At 44.7% G+C, this 22196-nt stretch overlaps 1 protein-coding gene and 1 pseudogene across 2 annotated transcripts in view; one reads left to right on the top strand and one right to left on the bottom strand.

Annotated features, from left to right (window-relative positions):
* Positions 1-22196, bottom strand: part of LOC111152741 (gigaxonin) — a 50078-nt gene that overhangs the window by 26501 nt on the left and 1381 nt on the right. The window contains exon 1 of one of the 2 annotated variants that reach the window (XM_022511337.1): positions 1750-1806. The exons of the other annotated variant lie outside the window; for it this stretch is intronic. The gene's annotated coding sequence lies outside the window, so the exon portion shown is untranslated. Of the gene's footprint in view, positions 1-1749; positions 1807-22196 lie in introns of those variants that run through there. 2 annotated transcript variants of the gene reach the window in all.
* Positions 6464-19628, top strand: LOC111153049 (annotated as a pseudogene).

Here is a 22196-nt window from a genome sequence, read left to right as displayed (position 1 = left end):
TTTCACTTAAAAGGTATTTCATTTCTGCTCACTGCACCTTGGGTTTATCTCTATGCCTGACACTTAGTAAATGAGGAACAAAATTTCATCAATTCCCAACCAAGAGAGAAAAACTGTATTAGTGGTACAGCTAAGACCTAAATCTAAATAAAGTGCACTGTGTAGTCCTTCTGGCAGCACGCGTGGCACTTTTCACTTCGGATGTCATGACTATTTGTACTTTTCAGTCGCTGTGTTCGGTGTCGACACACTGCCTCTCAGCTCCAAATTCTCCCTTTTTGCATGCTCTGTGAAAATGGATCTGAGCCTCTTAAATAATTTTCCTTTGTCAACTGGCATGACATGAAGCTTTCCGGTAGAGAGCGCCGGAAAGACGGTGCTTCCTGGTTCTGGTCTAGCAGCTTGGAAGGCTCCCACAACACAGCCAGGCTTCCCAACACAGAGCGCCTGTGGTGCATGGCTGCTGGCAGCACACGGCAGTCTCCCAGGAGCTCCCACCGGCAGTTCTGACCTCTCGTGAGCAGCTTTCCTAGGCACCTGCGAGGACAGACTTCTGGCAAGTTCCAGCTGTGCGGCTTCTGCGCCACGCAGGGAGCTGTGTGCTGTGTCCTGTCCAAAATGTGTGGAGCTCAGCCCAGGCTGGAGGCTGCTCCTTCTATGGGCTGTTCCTGTATTTTTTAGAGTTTTCCTTACCTCTTACTAGCTAATCCCTCTTAACTCCAACCTCTTGCTGCAGTTTATTATTCTTTACCATTAGGCTTTCATTTTTTAAGTTACCATGTGGACTTTTTCTCCCAACGAGATCCAGGCTGAGGAAGTTGCTATTCAAAGGCAGCAGGCCTTTGACGGGAGGAACCGCGCATGTTGTGGACGGTGGAAGTAGGAGAGGGACTGGACTGGGGAGAGAAGGGGCTACAAGCAGACCTTTCCTCACTGCCCCCTTTCAGCGTTCAACCATGTGACTGCATCGTTGCTGTGTTTGTGAAGTTGACTACATTGTCCTATGTTTTCACAATCAGAGTATAGTCTTCCCCCTCAGCGAGAGATGGCTAAGAGGACAGAAAAGAGATTCCTGTAGATATGCACACTGGCCATTTCAGTCATCTCTAAAATCAGACCCTTTTCAAAGCCCGGGAAAAATCAATCATTGTAGATGTTCAGATGTCTCTAAACATCTGAGGCCTAAATTACAGAAGTTTAATTATGGTTTAAATTCAGATCCCTACAATTGCCCCCAAACTTTCCCGTCCTCCTGTCCCACATCGGATCTCTCCTGGTACCATCGGTGCACGGTCCACTCCTACCCACCCTGTAAAGACTGGAGAAAACGACAGCTCAACAAAGAGTTCTCCTTATCACTCCACCCTGCCAAAGGCTGCACCTGTACCCTCACCTCCATGCAGGTAGAAATAATTTCTCCTGCTACAGATTTCCCAAGCCCTTTATATTACAAGTTCATCAAGTTCTGCTGTGAGTATGGTATTTAAGTACATATCCCATTTCCCATCTCCTGTATTTAACTGTAAGTTCCTGGAGGCCAGTGTCCTCTTCATCACTGGAACCTGACAATGGAGCCCAGCAGTTCACAAAGAACAGAAGTTCAACAGTTATTTGTAAAGTAAGTGCTGGAAGTGATAATGGTCTTCAAATAGTCACCATACTGTCACATGAGATTTCCTTCCCACATGACCTCAGGTACTATGAAGTGGAACCAGAAGTGATAGGAGGAAGAGCGTCTCATAATCGCACCTGTCCAAGGCTGAAAGGACAGAAGCGCAGCATTTCTCAAACTTTAATGTTCATCAGGGTCATCTAGGGGTCTTGATTCAGAAGGTCGCGGTGGTGCCTGAGTTTCTGCATTTGTAACAAGGTCTCATGCAGCACTGATGCTGCTGGTCTCCAGACCCCTCCGAGTAGCAAGGGGTTAATCGATGCTTCCCAAATAACCATGGTGTGTTTGGTACTTGTAATCCATCCCAGATGAATACTTCGTAAGATATAATAAAACTTTATTATAAATAAAGCAGAATGTACCACACGGCCACTCCAGTTATTAAGACTAGACTGCGTATTTGAAAGCTGCCAAGACAGTAGATCTTACAAGCTCTCATCACGAGAAAAAAAGTTTGGTAACTATGTAAGGTGACATACATAGACTTACCACAGTGGTCGTTTTGTAATGTGTACAAATATCCGAATCGTTATGTTGTACACCTGAAGCTAACACAAGGTTATGTTGCTTATACCTCAATTAAAAAATGAAGGAATTATGAGAAAAATGAAATAAAAAGACACATTAAATGCAGGCCCCAATCATTTTATCATCAGATTCAACAGATATAAAATTACTCTGTCAAATTGCTATAAGTGCCTAAACGCTTAACCTCATTGGGGCACCTGGGTGGCTCAGTCGGTTAAGCATCCGCCTTCTGCTCAGGTCACGATCCCAGGATCCTGGGATCGGGCTCCACATCGGGCATCCTGCTCAGAGGGAAGCCTGCTTCTCCCTTTCTCTCTGCCTTCTCCCCAGCTCGTGCTCTCTCTCTCAAATAAATAAAATCTTTAAAAAAAAAAAAAAAAACAAACCTCTCTCAACCTCCAAGCATGTACTTGTATTATGGCGGCTTGTTTTTGGAACGACACCAGTGTGCAGACGTTCCTCGTTGGCTGGATGATCCCCCATCTGTCAGGAATATGGTGAAGGCTTGTCTCGAGTCTCTTCCAATCCTAGCTGGTAAGAGTCACTCAAATCTGTTTTGAAATAGTCTTGCTTCAGAGGCTACCGTCACTCTTGTTACCGCCTTCTCTCAGTTCTTGGAGAACCGCTATCCCTTTCCAACTCAGTGACCTCAAATGTGTCTTATTCTCCCTCCTGTTGTCTTCCCTTTTTCCTGATTCCCCATCTAAGTCACTAGATCCCTTTAGTTTTTGTCATTCTATCTTACATTTCTTTCCTTCAGGAAATACCTCAATTTGCCCAAAACCCACCAATTGACTGTCCTCAACCTCCAGCCCAGTTTTCTCAATAACTTTCCCCTTTCGAGCTAGAATTTTCTCATCTTGCACATCATCTCTCTCTTCTCTGCTGCAGAAAATTTGGTGAACTGGACTGAATGAGTTAACAAATTAAAAAAAATAAAAAAAGCTCATCCAAAGCATTAATAACTGACAGTTCTGTTTTGTAAGTTAGCCCATTAAAAAAAAAAACAGGAGGTAAATCAACTGTTCTTTTCAATTCTTCATCTCTCCCTTAGGAAGCCATTCGGTCATACCTAAATTTATTGGAAGTAGCAATATCCTTGTTTTTATTACGATATGATGTCAATGTACAAACTCTCTTCTAGAGAAGGCAGCAGTCTTAAAATACCACTTTGAGAATTCCATCACACGTGGAAAACACTAGAAATAACTGAGAGTATCATAAAATTGGGCCTCAGGTGTTCAGATATAAATATCCATGCCTGTCACATTCTTCCCCGGTTTTGTTTCTGGGGCAAGACATTTCCCCTCTCTGCCCCCGCTTTCTCATTTGTAAAAAGAAGAGGTTAGATGAGGTGATCTGAGAGCTCTCCCATCCCCAAACATTTCTGGACAGAACTGCCGAAACAGGCCACTGAGTTCGTGGGCGGACTTGACTTGGGAGGTGTCCCACGGAGTCCTAGAGGGTGAAGCCGCCCCACTCAATCAGGGACTGAGGACTGATAACATGTGTGCCTGTGGGGCGATAACACAGGGGGAGTTTATTTTTCCTTCAATCACCTATCCTCTGGGCAGGCAAGCATTTATTGTCTGTCCTATTCAAACTGAACAGATGTGAAACAAAATCAATTTTTCTTTTTCTTGGCAACAGTGAAGAGAGATTTTATTTTAAAAAAAATTGTTGGTTCCTAGCTAATAAAGAAGCTGGTATTTTTCAAAATTTTGCATCCATGAAAGAGGCCTACAACCTTTAAGTGAGTGTAACAAAGCCAAAGTAAACTGTTGGTTATAAATAGTTCTTTCCTCACCAGCTTCCAATTGCTGACAAAGTTCAATGTGTCTCAATGCCCAGGTAACCAGGCCTGGTTCTACTACTCTTCCAAGAACCACTTCAGACATCACTGAATGAGATTTGATGTGAGGGTGACTTTTCTTCCTCTCTGATGCAAAAGCTTATCTCCAACAAAAGCAAGGACATGTACTCAAACAGAATGCAAGAGAATGTAAGGTTTAAGTCAAGATTTATAGAAATTCTGGGGTGACGCCATGGGCATTACTCACATGGCTTTAAGTGGTTCATGTCGCCTCAAACCGTGTAGCTACTGACAGCAGGCTCAGAGCTTCCCCTCTGAGCAGAGGGGCTCAGGCTCACCACTGCATTTGCCCATTTAAGCCAAACTCCTAATTCATATTCCTTGGGGGGACTCTGTCTTACAGATGCTCTTCCCCTCCTTTTTCATCCTCATGAGCTCCTAAAAACCACATCAGAAATGGATGTTCAGGGCAGGGGAACCACTCTGTATGATCCTACAATTATGGATACCTGTCATTGAACAGTTGCCTTATCCCACAGAATGTACACCACCAAGAACGAACACTACCGTAAGCTAAGGGCTCTGGGTGACAGTGACGGGTCAGCGTGGGTCCAACAACTGTAACAAATGTCCCACTCTGGTGGGGGTACTGATAATGGGGGAGGTTACGCATGTGTGGGGGCCTGGGATGGATGGGACATCTCTGTATCTGAACCGAATGGTCAATTTTGCATTAACCTGAACTGCTCTAAAACATAAATTCTATTTTGAAAGTGTATTGTTTTAGTCCCCATTCAACTTAATGAAATATAAATTGCAGGTAATAATTCCATCAACAAAGGCATCCTCCCACAGACAAGGCCTTTTTATGGCCTGCTTTTTTATGGATAGGAAAACAGGAACCTGGCTTTCTAATGGTTCCTATCACCCAAGAACACCATCTACATGATTTACATGGGTATCTGAGACAGGAGCAAGGGTCCCAGAGGGAAGCCCCATGAAGCCCCAAGGACCAGTGGGCTATGAACCAGGTGCCATAGACCTCTAGGTGGGCTCCCCTCCCCCAACACCGGGACCCACAAAGGCTCCCCAGCCAGCCACTGAGGTGCTCTTCCTATAGGAAGAGTAGGATCATACAGAGTGGTCAGGAGGCGGTGCGGGGAGGAAACCACCGGAAAACTCAGGCATGATGCCGCAGACATGGCCGGGATCTGCCACCAGCCTGACACTGCACAGGGAGAGCAGGGATTTCCAAGTGGGAGTCAGGAAAGAACCAGCAGAGCGGGGACATGACCACATTCCTCATGTTATGATTCTAGGAGACGGCCTCACTCCCCGCATGGCAATGCTAATGGAGTTTCGGCTTCATTTTTCCCTTTAATCTCCCTCTGTTCCTTTCTCTTCACCTCCATTGGGCTCTTCTTGCCTAGATGGATTAGTTTTCCCTGTCTTACCATCAAAACTCCCCTCCTCACACAGATGCTGCAATGACTCATAATTTGAATGGATTTTAAGAGCAGCTCGTGAATCCGGCTTCCCAGAAGTTTCTGGCAAGCTCTTCTAGAAAAGCAGATCCCTGGGTCCCATCCCAGAGCAACTGAGTCAGGTTCCAAGACTGTTACATTTAAAAGGTTCCCCCACTTACTGGGACACATTCCTGCAGCCCTGGAATCTTCCCTTTACCCTGCACTCCCCCTAATCACATGGTTTAATACGTCACTCACTTCAGGTCTCTGCTCTCAAGAGCAGTCCGGGTACCACACTATCGAAAGTAACACCTCTAGCCCCTTCCCTGCTTCAGTTCTCCACTGAACTTACCACCGTCTCATAAACCGCATCTGTTTGATGTATATACCAGTGACGTCAGGGACTTGTCTTGTGTACCACTCTATCCCCTCACCTCATCAACTGCCCAGTACCGATCGGCTCCTGACAAATGTGCGTAGACTTGAATTAAGCGCAGCACACAGCCAGGCTGGGGGACCCCCGGATTTCCCCAGGGCAGTGCCAGTCACTGAGACAAAATGAGCGCACCTGCAGAAACGGCATTACTGACCAGCCCAAGAGTTGTGAGCTCTCCTGAGCTGCGCCCCGCTGGTTCACCCACTCTGAGGGGAGCGGGTGCTTCCCCAGCATCCAATCCTCATGTGTGGCAGTCAGCAATTCAAGAACTGACTGTCCCCCAGCTGCAAAGCCACCCGAATGTCCATGGTGCCATCACCTGCCCCCGCGCTGAGGGCAAATGTAAACTGGCCCGGAAGGCTGGCTGGGGGGGAAGGCTGCGGTCTGTGAGGGACTCCGCCTGAACGGCCGGCGGTCTATCCCTGCCTCACTGCCCTCTGCTCACCGTCACTAGTGCACTGCATGGAAAAATGCGAAGACTAGGGAAGGTTTCTGGAAAACCAAGAGTTTACTGTTCAGGTGTCATCCCACCAAGCAGGTGTTTAGTAATGAAGCTGAAGCAGAACCGTCTCAGGTCTGAAGAGGCCCCTGTCACCGCGCCATCCGTCCCGGACAACCTCCTGACCCGGCCACCGCTGGTAGGCGGCACACACGGGGTCACGGAAACGTCTTCCGTTCTCCTTCTGACAGCACGCCATCCACTCTGAAGATGACAGGCAGTGTTCCTATCTACACCTGCTCTGAGTAAGCATGTCCAATTATATCAGTATCTGCAAGAAACACAACACAAAGTGTGTGCCTTTGAGTCATGTGATCTGAAAGAAGGAACAATTTATCTGAAGGGAGATAATGTTTTCAGATAGGAGAACATGCGAGTGTAAACTACCTTCCGCAGGAGGAGAGCTTGAGAAAACTTCCGCAGGGTGTGTGTCTGGGGGATGGGGGTGAGGTGGGAGGCGGTAGACACGGCACATCCCAGGGCTTGCGGACACACACAGCTGTAAATGACCTCACTTACTCACTTACACCTGCACAAGCACGGCGACCCTGAAGGGAGAAGAGAGGCAGAGGGACCAAACCCATAAGAACTGTGATTCTGGGCCACGGACCTTGCCCTGAGTCCCTCTGCTGGTCCAGGCACGGCATCAAACACTAGGGATGGGTAGAAATCAGATCTCAACTAGTTGGTGAGCCCCAATCTCGAGGAAATGACGAATCATCACTTCTAACCCTGGGCTTCAGGTCAGTAAAATGCAATGTTATGAGTTGTTTCTGGGAGTCTAAAGCCTCTAGCATTATGTCCCAGAATAAATCTCTTCCCCAGCCCGCTGGAAGCCTGTTCCTCCCCAGGCCATCCCCATCTCAGGACAGGGTGCTATTCTCCACGCAGCCACGTGAGCCTGACATTAGGAGTCTAATTAATAACAGAAGGAGTGACTGAGTTACAAAGCTTGATACTCAAACTGGTGAGTGAAAGTTGATGAGGCGTGGAATACTTCCATCATCTCCAAGTGTCACCCCGTAATTGCTAATCACAAAGAGAAAACCTGTGGATTAAACCAGTGGACGCCATCTTTAACCACGTGATCGACGAACGTCATCTAATGCTGGGACAAACCGTGGTGGGGCTGTGACGGAGTACATGGAGGAGGAGGATGGGACATCACTCCCATGCTATTCTTGCCACAAATGCAGAACCACAATCTAACTGGAAGAAATCAAACAAACCCAAGTTCCTTAACTGTCTACCAAATAACTGATCAGTACCCCCTCATACATGCCAAGGCCAAGAAAGATAAGGGAAGACTTTGGAACTGTCACAGGAGGGACAGAGGAGGAGGCCAAAGGGACAAGGCAAGTGAATCACTATAGATACTGTGGAGTGGGTGCTGTGCTAAGCAAAAGGGAGGCAAAAAGTCAGCTCTCTAGGGAGAGAGTTCAGAAAAGGCTTCCCAGAGGTGGCACCTGCATCGGGCCTCAGGTGTTTTACACCAAAGAGGAGCGACAGCAAAGGCAGTGAGGTATTAGGTATTGTACGTCCAAGGAACGACAGGGGCGAGCAGGTTAACAAGGCTGGAGAGAGAAGCACATGGGGAAGGAGGGTGGGGACAAGCCAGCTTCTGGAGGACCTGCACGTGCGCGCGTGTGCGCGCGCACACACACACACACGGACTTCACCTCAAGGGAAATGGAACTGTACATGAGGAATTTTAAAAAAAATCTTTTTATTCCAAAATAATTTTAAACTTACATCAAAGGTTTTAATCGTAGAGTTCCTGTATCCCCCCCCCTCGGGTGGCTTCCACGAATGTTAGGATCGTAAATAATCTTAGTACAACTATCAACACTAAGAACTAAAGACTGGTATAAAACTGTTAAATAAATTACGGACTTTATTCACATTTCACCAGTTTTTCTCCTAGTGTCTTCTCTCTGTTCTGGGGTCCCATTTAGGGTTCCAAACTTCAGCTCATGATTATGTCTCTAACTTGTGACAGTCCTTCAAATCTTCACCTTTCAAGGCCTTGACTCTTTGGTGAATAGTGGTTAATTATTTTGTAAAAGGTCCCTCAGGTTGGGTTTAATTTCTTAGACTGATTATGTACTTTCAGCAAGAACCCTACAGAAGTGAGGTCATGGCCTTCTGTGCAGCATTTCACAATGCTGACGTGTATGAGGTCAACCTCGGCCACTTGGGCTATAATGGCGTCTGCTGGGTTTCTCCACGAAGAACTTAAAGTCACTATTTATCCCTTTGTTACTATTAAATCCACTGAAGAAGATAATTTAGAATATACAAATATCCTTTTTTAAAAAGGATTTCATTTATTTATTTGAGAGAGAGCATGAGAGAAATCATGGAGGAGGAGGAAGAGGGAAAAGCAGGCTCCCTGCTGATCGGAGAGCCTGATGCAGGGCTGGATCCCAGGACCCTGAGATCATGACTTAAGCCAAAGGCAGACGCTCAATCAACTGAGCCACCCAGACACCCCCAAATATCCTTTTTCTCTTCCAAGTCTTGCCCACTAGTTTCAGTATCCACTGGTGGATCTTGCCTGTAACAATTATTATCGTGCTCAAATGATTTTCAATTCTTTTATTCCATCTATACTTATTAATGGAAATTCTTTTGTAAGGAAGAGTTATCTCAGGACACCTTGGTGGCTGAGTCAGTTAAGTGTCCAGTTCTTGGCTTCAGCTCAGGTCATGATTTCAGGGTCGTGAGATCAAGCCCTGTGTCAGGCTCTGTGCTGGGCATGGAGTTGGCTTATGATTCTCCCTCTCCCTGGGCTTGGTTGGGCATGTGTGTTCTCTCTCAAAAAAAATTTTTTTTATAAAACTGAACAATAAAAGCTATCTCTTCTCCTACTGATTCACCCACTCATTCATTTACTCAGGCCTACACATGTGGATATGTATTACATTCTATGATTTATGATCCAATGTTACTGATACTCATTTCCTTGTTCAAACTGCCAAAGCTTTGGCCACTGAGAGTTCCTTCCCATTGGCTCTCTCATCTTTTGGACACCTCCTTACTTTCTGGCACAAATACTCTAGGCTCCTGGTGTATTTTTCCTGCTCCAGTACCTGCATCAACCTCATCGTGGAAGCCATTAGTTCTAGGTATTATCTAATTACATTCTAGAAGCATCAGCGTGGCAGCAGCAGCATGGAGGACTGATGGGGACAGAGCATGGAGGCAGACAGACCAGTTCTGTCACCTTTCAGAACTAGTAACAGCTGGAATGTGAGCAGCAGTGACGGTGAAGAGAAGACAGGCTGCAGATGTGAGAGTCCAAAACCACTGGCCGTGGCATCACGTATGTGTGTGGGGGGCACATCCCCAAGGTCTCTGAACTTCTCCCAGGGAGTCTGGCAGTATACTGACCACCCACCTGGGGGAGGAGAGCTGGCCTGGGGGTGGGTGGGGCAGAGCAGCCCTGCAGCAGGTTGTCAGGGATATTAGGCCTGGTGCTCAGGAGAGAGGCCGAGGTAGCCACATCTCTGGAGCAGATGATGTTGTCAGAGAGTGGAGGGGAGGACAGAAGCTTATGCCACATCACATATAGGGACAGACAGGGAGGAGAGCCAGAAAAGCCGACTGTAGGGGAAATGGGACAAGCGGGGTCACAGAAGCCTGGAGAGACCAAGTGTCAAGAAAATGACCAAGAGTGATAAATATAGCAGATGGGTTGAGCTGGATAAACACTTCCAAGTTTTCACCAGATTTGGCAATCCTATTTAGCAATTTGGAAAAACGGGTTTAATGGAGTGATAAGATAGGAGAAGAGGTAAGAAAAAAGAGGTGGTAAGACCGTGGACAAGATAAATAGACACTCTAATTTGAAGAATTTCGTGCTTGTGGGTTAAGCACGTGTTAAGCAGGTGGTTAAGCGTCTGACTCTTGATCTTAGCTCAGGTCTTGATCTCAGGGTTTTGAGTTCAAGCCCCACGCTGGGCTCCATGCTTGGCATGGAGCCTACTTAAAATTAATTAATTAATATTAAATTAGATTTTTTTTAAAAAGTCATGCCCTTGTTAGCAGAGGACGCAGAGATACATCCGCTGGACATCTGCACGGCCGCCACATACCAGGCAGTGGAAGCGGCCCAGGTGTGCCTCTGAGCCGAGGGAAGGAGCCAGAAGGGAAGGGAAAAAATAAAAGATACAGAAGGAAGAAGACAATGCAATAGAACAAGCACCCAGAAGAAAGAAAAGATGGGAGGGTGGGCCGGGGAGAATCAGCCTGGACTGCGGATCTCCACTCCATCGCAGGCCAGCCTGCAAAGCATTATTCCATGATTTAGACAGCTTTAAAGGTGATCTTCCGAGTTAGTCCCTATGTGCAAATTCTTTAAAAAATTTAATGCTCTAGGGTCAACAATCAACAAACTACAACCTATAGACTGTTTCTGGAGGGCCTCTGGGCTAAAAATGGTATATTTTTAAAAGGTTGTTAGAACAAAAACAAAGAGGACAAGGTGACAGAGGCCACTGTGGTCTAAAAAGCCTAAAACACTGGACTCTACAGAAAAACTTCACCAAACTCTCCTCTAAATATTTTTATAGTAGCAAGCATACAACATTTAAAAATCTGGTCTAAAAGATAGGCCAAACAGCAATAACTTTGAGAAAACACTTGCAAGAGTGACAAGGCCACGGTGATAGGCCTGAGGGAAAAAACATCAGATACACGGCCAAGGTCTTTCCGTGATAATCCAGTCTTCCTGGACGGTGATCTGGTTTTATTCTCCAAGAAGGAATCTGTTCTAGCTTCAGAAACAGATGTATTGGGCACACAGCCCCCAAAGTAGGCTTACATGTACCCACAACAAATACAAAGAAAAAAGAAAACACCCCCCCCTTTTTCCCCCTAATTTGTTTATTATAGAGTTGCTATTCAGAAGAAAAAAAGAACTGGAAATTAACATGTCAAAGGGAAACGATAAAACGAGTTGCATCATACAGCAAGATGACGTAGTACAACTCGCTATTAAAAAGGATGAACAGGGCGTGAGACTGAGCTGTAGGGAGAGGGAAAGCTCTCGTGCAAGTGACAGGTCTACCTGGGAGACGATGATGACGACGACAATTAAGTACACTGTTCAGAACCAGAATAAAGGCTCACATAAATAACTCTCACGTGATCTTCCATGATTTTTTGTGTTAAAAAAAAAAAGTTTCTTAAAATTTAAACCTGGTTCTTGTAATTTTGCAAGTAAAGCAATCCATAAAATTTACCTCTCAGAAGACAAGGTTTGAAAATGCATGTTAAAATTTTAAGATGAGTTCAAAGGCAGAATCATGATGCAGCAAACTTGTGAAGCAAAAAATTCCTCTAGAATGAAACAAGCCTGAGCCCTCACTCCAGTCACACCCTGACCTTCTGGAAATGCACATAAAAGACAGACATTCGTGCCACAACCTGTCAGGACAGCTCCAGATTTTCTGCTCAGGACGCATTTCTAGATGCTATTTAAGAGAGGCGCCTTCTGCGCCCTTTGAAGACCCCGTGCACGCGGTCCTCCCTTTGGTTTGGGGGCACTTCTGACACGGATTCTCTACGGGGAAGCTGGCTTCTCTGCCTCTTTTTCGCGGCAGGATACGAAGTACCACAGAACTTTTGCTTGTCTACTCACCTTCTGTTCCCTCCTTCCCAACGTTAAGAGTTAGAAGGAGGATTTATGCTCCTAAAGAACATCTCCTAAAGGAGAAGTAAGAATTTCTATGAACTTGTTATTGTGTTTGTAGTTATCCTTTCAAAGCAGTTTCAAACCAAAGCATGAAGTGAAGGTTAAGAAATAGGGTTTTGGGTTTGTTTTTTTAGTTTTTTTTTCTTCTCCTTTTTGAAGAAGGAGATAGTGGAGGTAGAGAAAACCAGAAACAAAACAACAACACTCCAACACAGCTCCCTTTCATAAAGGGTGGGCTGAGCCCCTCTTCAGCAGCTTCAGCTGCCTTCTTGCTTCTGGCGCCTCCATAATTTACAATCTACTATTATAAACTTCACCAAACTACTTGAAACTCAAAGTGCCTTCCAAAATGTTGTCAAGGGAATGAATGCTTCTCAATGAATTCTTTAGTCATGTCGTAACAAAAGCGCTCTCACTGGAGCTGCTCCTTCTGAATAAAGAATTTGGTCCCTTCTTCTCCAGGTTTCTTGGCACCAGAAATGGCTGGTTGGGTTGACTGTGCATCTAAAACGGGGCAAATTAAAGACTCTCTGGTAGTAACTTCTGTCACAGAACGGTTGATTCTGTCTCTCTACCCCATCCTCAGCACACAGTCACTCAGTAAAATGTTACAGGAAAGAGTGTCACCCTGTCTGGGAGCAGCGTGTCCAGCATCCTGGACTCTGACCTTCCACGTCTTCGTCAGGACTTACAGACAGCAGTCAACTCAGTGATCTTGTGGAGGGGCTTTCCGGTAATGAGCTTAGGGCCTCTGGCCCTGGAGATAAAGATGAGGGATCTGAAAGCACCCAGTGCACCTGTCTATTCTAATTCTCCCCACAGAACGAAAGACAGGCAGCGCTGAAGGCACATGCGATATGCTAAAGGAGTCTGTAGGAGGGAGCGACTGTTTGGCCGAACTGGGAGAATGTGAGGAAGGGATATCGGAACCGGGGCCTGAAGGAGGAGTACAAATGTTATCTGTCACAAAAGAGGAAGTGAGGACGGCACAGGCAAGAAATGCCGCAAAAATAAACATTCATATTCACAGATCTGTGGAGCACTCGTAGAATTTTCAAGAACCAGAAGAATATAATGAAGATGTTTATTCAGCAATGTTACCCCAAGTTCAACACAAAAACAGAATGTTATGCTTCCCACTTTCTTTAGGCAGCCAGGCTTGAAATCTGCTACCTCCTCCTCCTCAGTCCCCACATTCAGGAAACGGCAGGCTGCTTTCTTTCCTAAGCGTGGATACCGGCCTCTACCTGGTGCCCAGGACGCTGCCATGGCGAGCCGTCCCCATCAGCCAGCAACTCCAGGGCCCCCTGAGCCCTGTGGATATACACAACCAAGTCACCTTCCAAGGCTCCAGTCATAGTACTAGTGCTTAATGAGTGCATGAAATCTAAACTTGTTAGCTGGCACTCGAGAAGCCCGCTCTCACCTGCCTGTCCATCCACACTTGCCACCATCCCTACCCGAGCCTCCAGTCCAGTCCCATCAGTCTACTGACTGCCTGAGCACACACCTCCTGACGCTGTGCTTAACCTCTCTCCTGCCCCACTCACCTGCTAGTCCTTCTCTTGAAGGCTTTGTCCAAAGGCTTTGTTTTCCCGCATGAAACCTTACATGACAATCCAAGTACTCTTCCTCTGCACAACTCCTAGAGCCACAAGCATCTATCTATACAACTAAAACACAGTCCCACACCTTGGGACTTGTCTTTGCACAAATAAGCTGTGAACTTTGAGAACAGAATCTTTTAAAGCTATTCCCAATTTAATACTCACAGTAAGTGATAAGCACTGTTGCCCGGTGAACCTAGCCTCTCTTGAGGCGTCTTCTCACTGACAAGTCCTATCACCACTGCCCCTAACCCAGGCAGTTTACTCTGACTCTGACCAACCCTAGTCCAGGGAGGGCCTCCTTATTTCCCGTCCCAACAACGGCAGCACCCTCCTAAGTAAGAGTACATCTCCTCCTTCTTATAAGCCTCAGTGTCTATCCATAACCTTTAAAACAGGACCTCAACCCCTGCATGGACTAAACTATGTTGGGAGATTATATTGGGTCCTGTCCCCACACCCCAGCACCTCCCCAGTCGGCTCCCAATACACATCCAGCAACTCAGGGAAATGCTACAGTGAAAGTTTCAACTTACTGGAGGGCAGTGTGAGTGCTAAACCAGGAAAACAGGTCCCGCCTGCCCCTCTAATCTTGTTTCATGCCTTCCTACCCGCTGCTCACCATCTCGTCATGCTGATGTTCTTCTGCCCAACCCCCTGCCCCAATCCAGTGTGCCCATCTGTTCTGGTCTCTGGACCGCAGCACTTGGTTTCCCGTGCCCCCTGAGCTACGCACCACCCCCAACCCCCCACTCCTGCTCAGGTCAAATCCTCCTCTTCCACCTACAGACGCTCAGAGGGGTGCTCGTTCCACCCGGACCAGCAGCAACCATGTCCATCCCTTATGTCTGTCTGTGGCAGACGTCTTCACTGTCCGCCCCCTCAGATGGACTCAGTGGGGGCTGGAGCCCCGGGCGCCCAGGGTACAGCTGTGCTGCACAAAAATGCTCAAGAAAAGTTTAGTGAATGAACGAGCCTATTAGGGAACCTTGACCAAGGATCCATGTTCTCTACTTAAAGACAGTTGTTTCTGTTAAGGTGATTAACTGAGGTCACTAATGTAGTACTGAATAATCAGATGAGTCCTTTAAATACACTTTTAGAGCATTTTCAGAATGATCTACTCTAAAAATGCAGTCAGTCCATTCTTTCCCCATTCTTGGAATGGGACAGTACCACACAACATCAGGACATATTTCATCAGTATTGAAAAATTCAGCAAATGTCAAAAATACGTTGACAAGTCTTTGGTCCTAGGTTTATTTCCTTGACTAGCCCCACAGAGTAGAACAAGTAACTCGAGGGATTAGGTCTCCATGTACTCAGTCTCCGTTCTGACACTGTGTGTGGGAGACACAGTCAAACAGCAGCTGCACACAAAGAAAACCAAGCCTCGGAAAGTGCGATACCCTGTCAACCAGTGTCTGTCACCTGTCACCGGAGTGTCTGCAGCACCTAGCTGCCACTGAGTATCTTCTGGTGTATTCGATGAACAGACGGCTAAACCCATAGTCAAGCCCCAAGACCGTTAACACAAATGATGTTAGGTCCCTTTATGGCCAAGTCTAGCTGTGATGAGTTAACACAGTACATTTCATACTTCAAGACAACGCCTACTTTTTTTCTTTTTACAATGGATTTTCTTTTCTTTTTTTTTTAAAGATTTTTAAAAAATTTATTCATTTGGGGGGGGGCCCTGGGTGACTCAGTGGGTTAAGCCTCTGCCTTCGGCTCAGGTCATGATCCTAGGGTCCTGGGATCAAGCCCCACATCGGGCTCTCTGCTCAGCAGGGAGCCTGCTTCCTCCTCTCTCTCTGTCTGCCTCTCTGCCTACTTGTGATCTCTGTCTGTCAAATAAATAAAATCTTTAAAAAAAAATTTATTCATTTGGGAGAGCTACAGACACAGAGGCAGAGGGAGAGGGAGAAGTAGACTCCCTGCTGAGCGGGGAGCCTGATCCTGGGCTTGAACCCAACCTAGAGATCATGACCTGAGCCAAAGGCAGACACTCAACCGACCGAGCCACCCAGGTGCCCCTCTTTTCTTTTTGGAGTAGAACTGACACCCCATGTTACCTTAGTTTCGGGTGGACAGCACAGTAACTCACCAAGTGTATACACTATACTGTGCTCACCACAAGCGTGGCCACCATCTGTCCCCATACAGTGCTATGACAGTATCACTGACTATATTCCTTATGCTGTGCCTTGTATTCCCATGACTTACTCATTCCATGACTGGAAGCCTATATCTCTCTTTTTAACCCATTTTGCCCCCAATCCCCCCCTGCCAAGGGGGACCATCAGTTTGTCCTCTGTAATTTTAGGTCTGATTTTTTGCTTTTTGTTGTTTACTAATTTGTTGCTTTTATTTTTTTTAGATTTTACTTATGCATGAAATCATATGGTATTTGTCTTTCTCAGTCTGACTTATTTCATTTAGCCTAAAACCCTCTCAGTCCATCCGTGCTGTCTCAAATGGCATGATCTCATCCTTCTATGGCTGTGTAATATTCCACTGCATGTGTGTGTGTGTGTGTGTGTGTGTATATACACATATATATATTCTACTGTGTGTATACGTATGTGTGTATACACACACACACACACACACACACATCTTCCTTATCCATTCATCTATTGATGGACACTTAGGTTGCTTGCTTATGTATCTATTCTTAATTTTTTTAAGGAACCTCTATACTGTTTTCTGCAGTGACTGTACCAGTTTATGTTCCCGGCAATGGTGTATGAGGGTTCCTTCTCTACATCCTTGCCAACACTTGCAATTTTCTGTCTTTTTTATTTTAGCCCTTCTAACAGGTATACAGTGATACCTCATTGCGGCTTTGATGTGCATTTCCCTGATGATGAGTGATGTCTGATGTTGTGTTGGCCATCCGTGTCTTCTTTGGGACCAAGAACAAAAAACCTTAACAAGATTTTATTTTCCTTAAGTATTCTATTTTTCTAATATCTCTGAAAAGAGGGGAAAATATTATAATTTATTCCCACAGAGGAATGGAATCAGTGAACATTAGACCATCGTTTTACAGCTAAGTCACTTTTTGGCAGTCAATACCAAGAACGAAGACTTCACTCTCTGCTCTTCTGGGCACAGGGGTCAAGAGCTCTGGCTGAGCACTGGAGGGCATTTAGACAGACATGTGACTTTACCTGCCCAAGAACTACAGATGTCACCTTTACCTCAGCCTTTGATCCCTTCCTTCTTTGGACTCAGCCTGTCTCAGGGGATGGAGAACCCAGGGGAAGCACTTGAATTCAAGGTTGCAACCACGGTCTGCCACTTGTCACATCCCACACCTCTGCGTCTCCACCCTTAACCTAGAATTCTAACTTACAAATTATTCATTTATATTACAGCTTCAGTACACAGAATGATAGACTTGTCTCCTGCCGAAGGATCATATGGCTCCCTGAAGGACTAACCTTACAGTACTCATAAGCCAAACGACTCCTTATTTGTCCTAATTATGTTTTCTTTATGGATTATAAATAGATTTTAACCCTCACTTTGATATCATGAGACAAACTGATTAACAGTTTAAACAATGGATACAGTGACTTTAATCTGTACACTTAGGTTATATTATCCAAATCTATATCCTAAGAACCAGAGTTTGTGGAAATCGCTTGCTTGACTCTCTAAATTGCACAAGAGAAATTACTTTAAAAACACTGAAGAGGACCTACCAGGGAAAATACAAACTGTGAGAAGAGGCAGAAGTCAAAGGCTATAGGTTAAAGAATGAGAACTTAATCAGTGTTCACGGAGATGTTTTACATCTATCACATACACTGGTTTTTTGTGTGGTTTTTTTTTAAGATTTTATTTATTTACTTGACAGAGAGAGATCACAAGTAGACAGAGAGGCAGACAGAGAGAGAGAGGAAAGCAGGCTCCCTGCTGAGCAGAGAGCCTGATGCGGGACTCGATCCCAGGACCCTGAGATCATGACCTGAGCTGAAGGCAGTGGCTTAACCCACTGAGCCACCCAGGCGCCCTATCACATACACTGTTAATCAAAATAGCAATCTTCAGGAAAGTTCTACTGTAAGTCTAAACACTCAATGTTTCCCTTTATATCAGATCCACTAGTCTAACAAGAATTTCATTGATTTGTTTCACCATTTGAAACCTTCCAAAAAACCTCTCCAGAATTAGAACATTCACTGCTACTAGCAGGCAACTACTATCTCAGATAAATAAAAACCTTTAAGCTGAAATGAGCAATCTATGTTAGACTTAGAGCTCCAATTTGCAAGTGCTTGGTTTTCCTTAGAAGCCAGAGAAAATGCTGCATTGGTCCTTCTGAAACAGAACATACTTTAATATCAGTTCTGAAAACCTCACATAAAAAAAGGGTTTCATCAAACACGATTGCAAACACCAGAAAGGAGGGGAAGGTGAAAGAGAAGGAGGAGAAGGGGGAGAAGGAGGAAGGGGAGAAAAAGAAAAAAAAATAATTTTGCACTGATGACTGTAAGCCCTCAGAACAGACTGCATCTTGTGAAGTCGTTCGGGATGTCTTACAGTGGCTGGACGAAAACAAGGCCCAGATCCATTAAAAGATATTCAGGCCCGACTTACATCCCCAGCACCATGAAGGAACAGTCATTATTTGAATTTAAGGATGCTCACGACTCAGCAAGAGTCTCAGAACTGGGAGCTTCTAGTTGAACCCTTAGGCACTAAGGAACCTAATAGGTTATAGTCACCATTCAAAATCCTGTGGCAGGAGCGGCCACACATAAGGGACCAAAAACCCAAAGCACCAGTGAAAGAAAAGGGACTTGGGTACCAACAGCATGCTCTGTACACAGCAGACAAACTAATGGATATTAGTCCCGATCAAGTACAGGACAGGTTTCAGGTGCCCAAAGAAAGGATGTTGACAAATTTCCATGCTGCTCTGAAACTTGGACTTCCTACAGAGATCATATTAGTCTCCTTAAGTAGTTCATCATCATCATCATCTATGAGTCAAAGTTTAGATTTAAATGGCAAAATAGGCTCATCGATAATTAGGCCTTGGAATATACCCAGAGTAACAGCATAGAGTCAATGCTTGTTACAAAATAGTTCTATGGGGCTGGATTCATAGAACAGAATACCCAACCAAATCATGTGTGAAAGGGCAGAGGAAATGCCTTAATGTCAATGTACAACAAAACTTTAAATGATACAATAAAGCTGTAAGAACAGAACAGACCCTTCTCCACAACATAGACACACAAAACAAAACAAAAATAGCATGGAGCCACCCAATTCAGACTTAAAGGGGATTTGTCGTTCCTGTGGCCCGGCCAACCTCACTTTGCAGATGAGGAAACCAAGTCCCGGAAAGGGGATCCAAGATGACCTAGACTGGATTCTGGGCCCAGTGTCTCTACTCCACCATCTCAAGACCAGATTTCCCTGAAAAAAAAAAAAAACAAGGGGGAAAAGCTGCCATTCTTACCATTGGCTGACTCAAGGGATCTAAGAATCTTGAGACTCTTTCTTCCCTTTACTCACCATGACAAAAAGCTAAACAATTAACGCTCCAACAGTTCCCCAGAAAAAACTGAAATTCTCAAAAGTGAATAGAGGCTTTTCTGGCCCACAATGGTGGAGGTAGCAGCAGGTGTGCCCTCGACTTGCAGAAGAACACGGCAAGTTCGTGCACCTGTACGTGCTGTGGAAATACTCCTCTAGCAACCGCATCATCAGCACCAAGGACCACGCATCCATCCAGGTGAACGTGGCTAAGGCTGACAAGTGACAACAGGCTCAATGGCCAGTTTAAAACCTATGCGACCTGTGAGGCCATTGGCAGGATGGGTGAGTCAGGGGACTCTATCCTCTGACTGGTCAAGGCCAATGGCATCATTTCAAAGAACTTTTAACTGGAGAGGATCACGGATGTGGAGTATTTGCCATAAATAAATAGCATCTCCACCCCTGCCCCCAAAAGTGACAAGATAGGAACATGCACGTGGTCTTGCAGAATCATACAGTTCCTTTTCACATACATAACTCCCAAAGAACCACAACTCGTAAGAGTCCGAACTTTGTATCAGATCAATGGAATTGTGCCAGAATCAGAAGAGCCTCAGACATGAAGCAAAGCAAACTTTGCAATAATCAAGAGAAAGGGAAATTTCCTATAAGCCTCAGGGAACCTTTCCCAGAAGGTCTCAGGGTTGCTGAGAAAGGAAAGATTCTGTGGGTCGTTATACCAACGAATTCAACTTTGTCATCCTTAAAGGTTGTCAGCTACATTTAGATTTAGTTTTCCCAACAAACTAAAGGAAAAAACATCATTCAGGGATCAGAATGGGAAACAGCCGTAAAGAGGGCATACTGGGAAAGCAGCATCCCACTTACTGAGCTTAATGATGGACCTGCCCTCCTTCCAGTAGCATCTGTATCCTAAAACTGCATAACATATACTCTACACAACCTTTTTTCAGGTTATCATTAGGATTCTACTGCTAAAGCTGAGTTTTCTGGTTTGTTCCTTTTATACTGAAAGTCCTTCTAGTGTCGGATAGCCGAGAGTAGCAGGAGGAAAAATAAATGCTAAACCAAAGACAAAGCACAGGAAATGATTAAACCAATAAGTTAGGTTAAAAGACTTTTCTCTATTAAGTAGAAAGTATGCCAATGAATTGCTTTAATTTCTACTCTGACAAAGCTGAATTGGTTCCCTTTTTTGAGCATTCAGAAGCAATATATAACATTGTTTCTAAATCATACAACTTTACATTGCTTAGGATAGTTAAACTGGCCAACTAAATTTAATAAACAAAACTTAAATTTTTATAAAATATCAGAGACTACTAAACTTTGGAACACCCAATCCACATATTAATGACATCACAGACCTTAATGCTTAAGCTTCAAAAGGGAAAGAAACATCAAGTGCTAGAACATGCAAATTCATTTTGTTTCAGCAAAACTCTTTACAGTCCCCTTCAAACAAAACAGATACATTATAAAAGCATGAAATCACGGCTATAAAAATAACTAAAAAGTTTATTTCTAAGTAGTATTATATATTAGTCAAATTACTTTGAAGTAGACTTGAGCTTCATCATTTTAAAGGACAACCAAAAACATTCCACCACTTCAACAGTCAAATAAACTTAATCAGTCACTGACAAAAATACATGGACTGATTCCTATTTATCTATAAAATGTCAAAAATATCTGCCCTACCTAGTAAATAAGATGGAAGTGAAAATCAAAATGAGACAGTATGTACAAGTATTTGGTAAACATTTAAATTATATTGTGAATCGATAAGTAGTAGAGCTTACACGAAGAATACTCAGGTACGAGTTAATGTCGTAACGTGGTATGGTTAGAGTAGGAGATGAGGTATCATTAACTTGGAGTCTAATCTTAGTTCAACCACTAGGTACTAGTAACTTCATTATAATACAAATCACTAAGGCCCACCAAGCCCCATTTCCTTATTTGAAAAGTGACAGAACTAGACCAGAAAAAGATCTAAAGTCCCTCTCAGCTTGGCTACTTTGATGAGTAGTATTTCACCCCTAAATTACTGCTACTGTTAAGTAAGTAACATTTGACATTACTACATATTCTCATTATTTGCCACCATGTCCCAAGGGGATACCACATCTTTCGGAATGCAGAAGATATAGCAGCAATGACCACTACCTCTGTAGACTTGTGTGTCAACCTGGAGGAGTTCAAAGCACTATTTCACGTTCCTCTACAGGTCAAAGATTACATGAGACGAAGACACATTTTATCCCTCATTTATCAGACTAGTGAGCTGAAGTCAAGAATAAGTCATCCGCCAAGAGATCACAGCCATACGAGTAAAAGGTAGAAGGAGAAAGCAGGCCTAGTGCTCTTCTCAATGAGGGATAACTGAGCATCTGAAATGAAATATAACAGAGCCAGTCATCTCAGGTCCAACCTGCCAGGGAAGAAAGGCAGGCCATCACTCATCCAACACATTTGCTGAACCACTAGGCACTGTTCTTTCTGGCTGCCAGGGATACAGTAATGGACAAAAGAAAACTCCCTGGCCTCACAGAGCTTACACGGTGGCTAGGGAAGATGGATAAAGTAAATGAGTGAAACGGAGGGTATATTATAGTGGTAAGCGGTATGGAGAAAATTGAAGCATGGGAAAGGGATAGAGAGCATGTGTTTGGTGATTTGTAATTTTAAGTCTGCTGGATGCCACTTACAACAATAATTCATCTATAGTAGTTGTGCTATCTCCCGAAACAGGGAATACTTTGGATACAGGGAAGACTGTGACCTGCCGATTCCAATTTGATGCTGACTGCTCAAACCTCCCAATGGCCAGGTAGGAGCTGTCTGTCAGGCTGGCAATCCAAATGCCATTCTAACAAAGGCTCCCTGCGCCCCACCTTTAAATCCACAAAGAGTGCAAGCAGATTTACAGAACGCAGCCAGGAGAAGTTACA

This window comes from Enhydra lutris, unplaced genomic scaffold, assembly GCF_002288905.1.
Source record: "Enhydra lutris kenyoni isolate GAN:26980312 unplaced genomic scaffold, ASM228890v2 scaffoldscaffold30, whole genome shotgun sequence".
NCBI lineage: Eukaryota > Metazoa > Chordata > Mammalia > Carnivora > Mustelidae > Enhydra > Enhydra lutris.
This window is presented reverse-complemented; position numbering and strand designations above follow the sequence as displayed.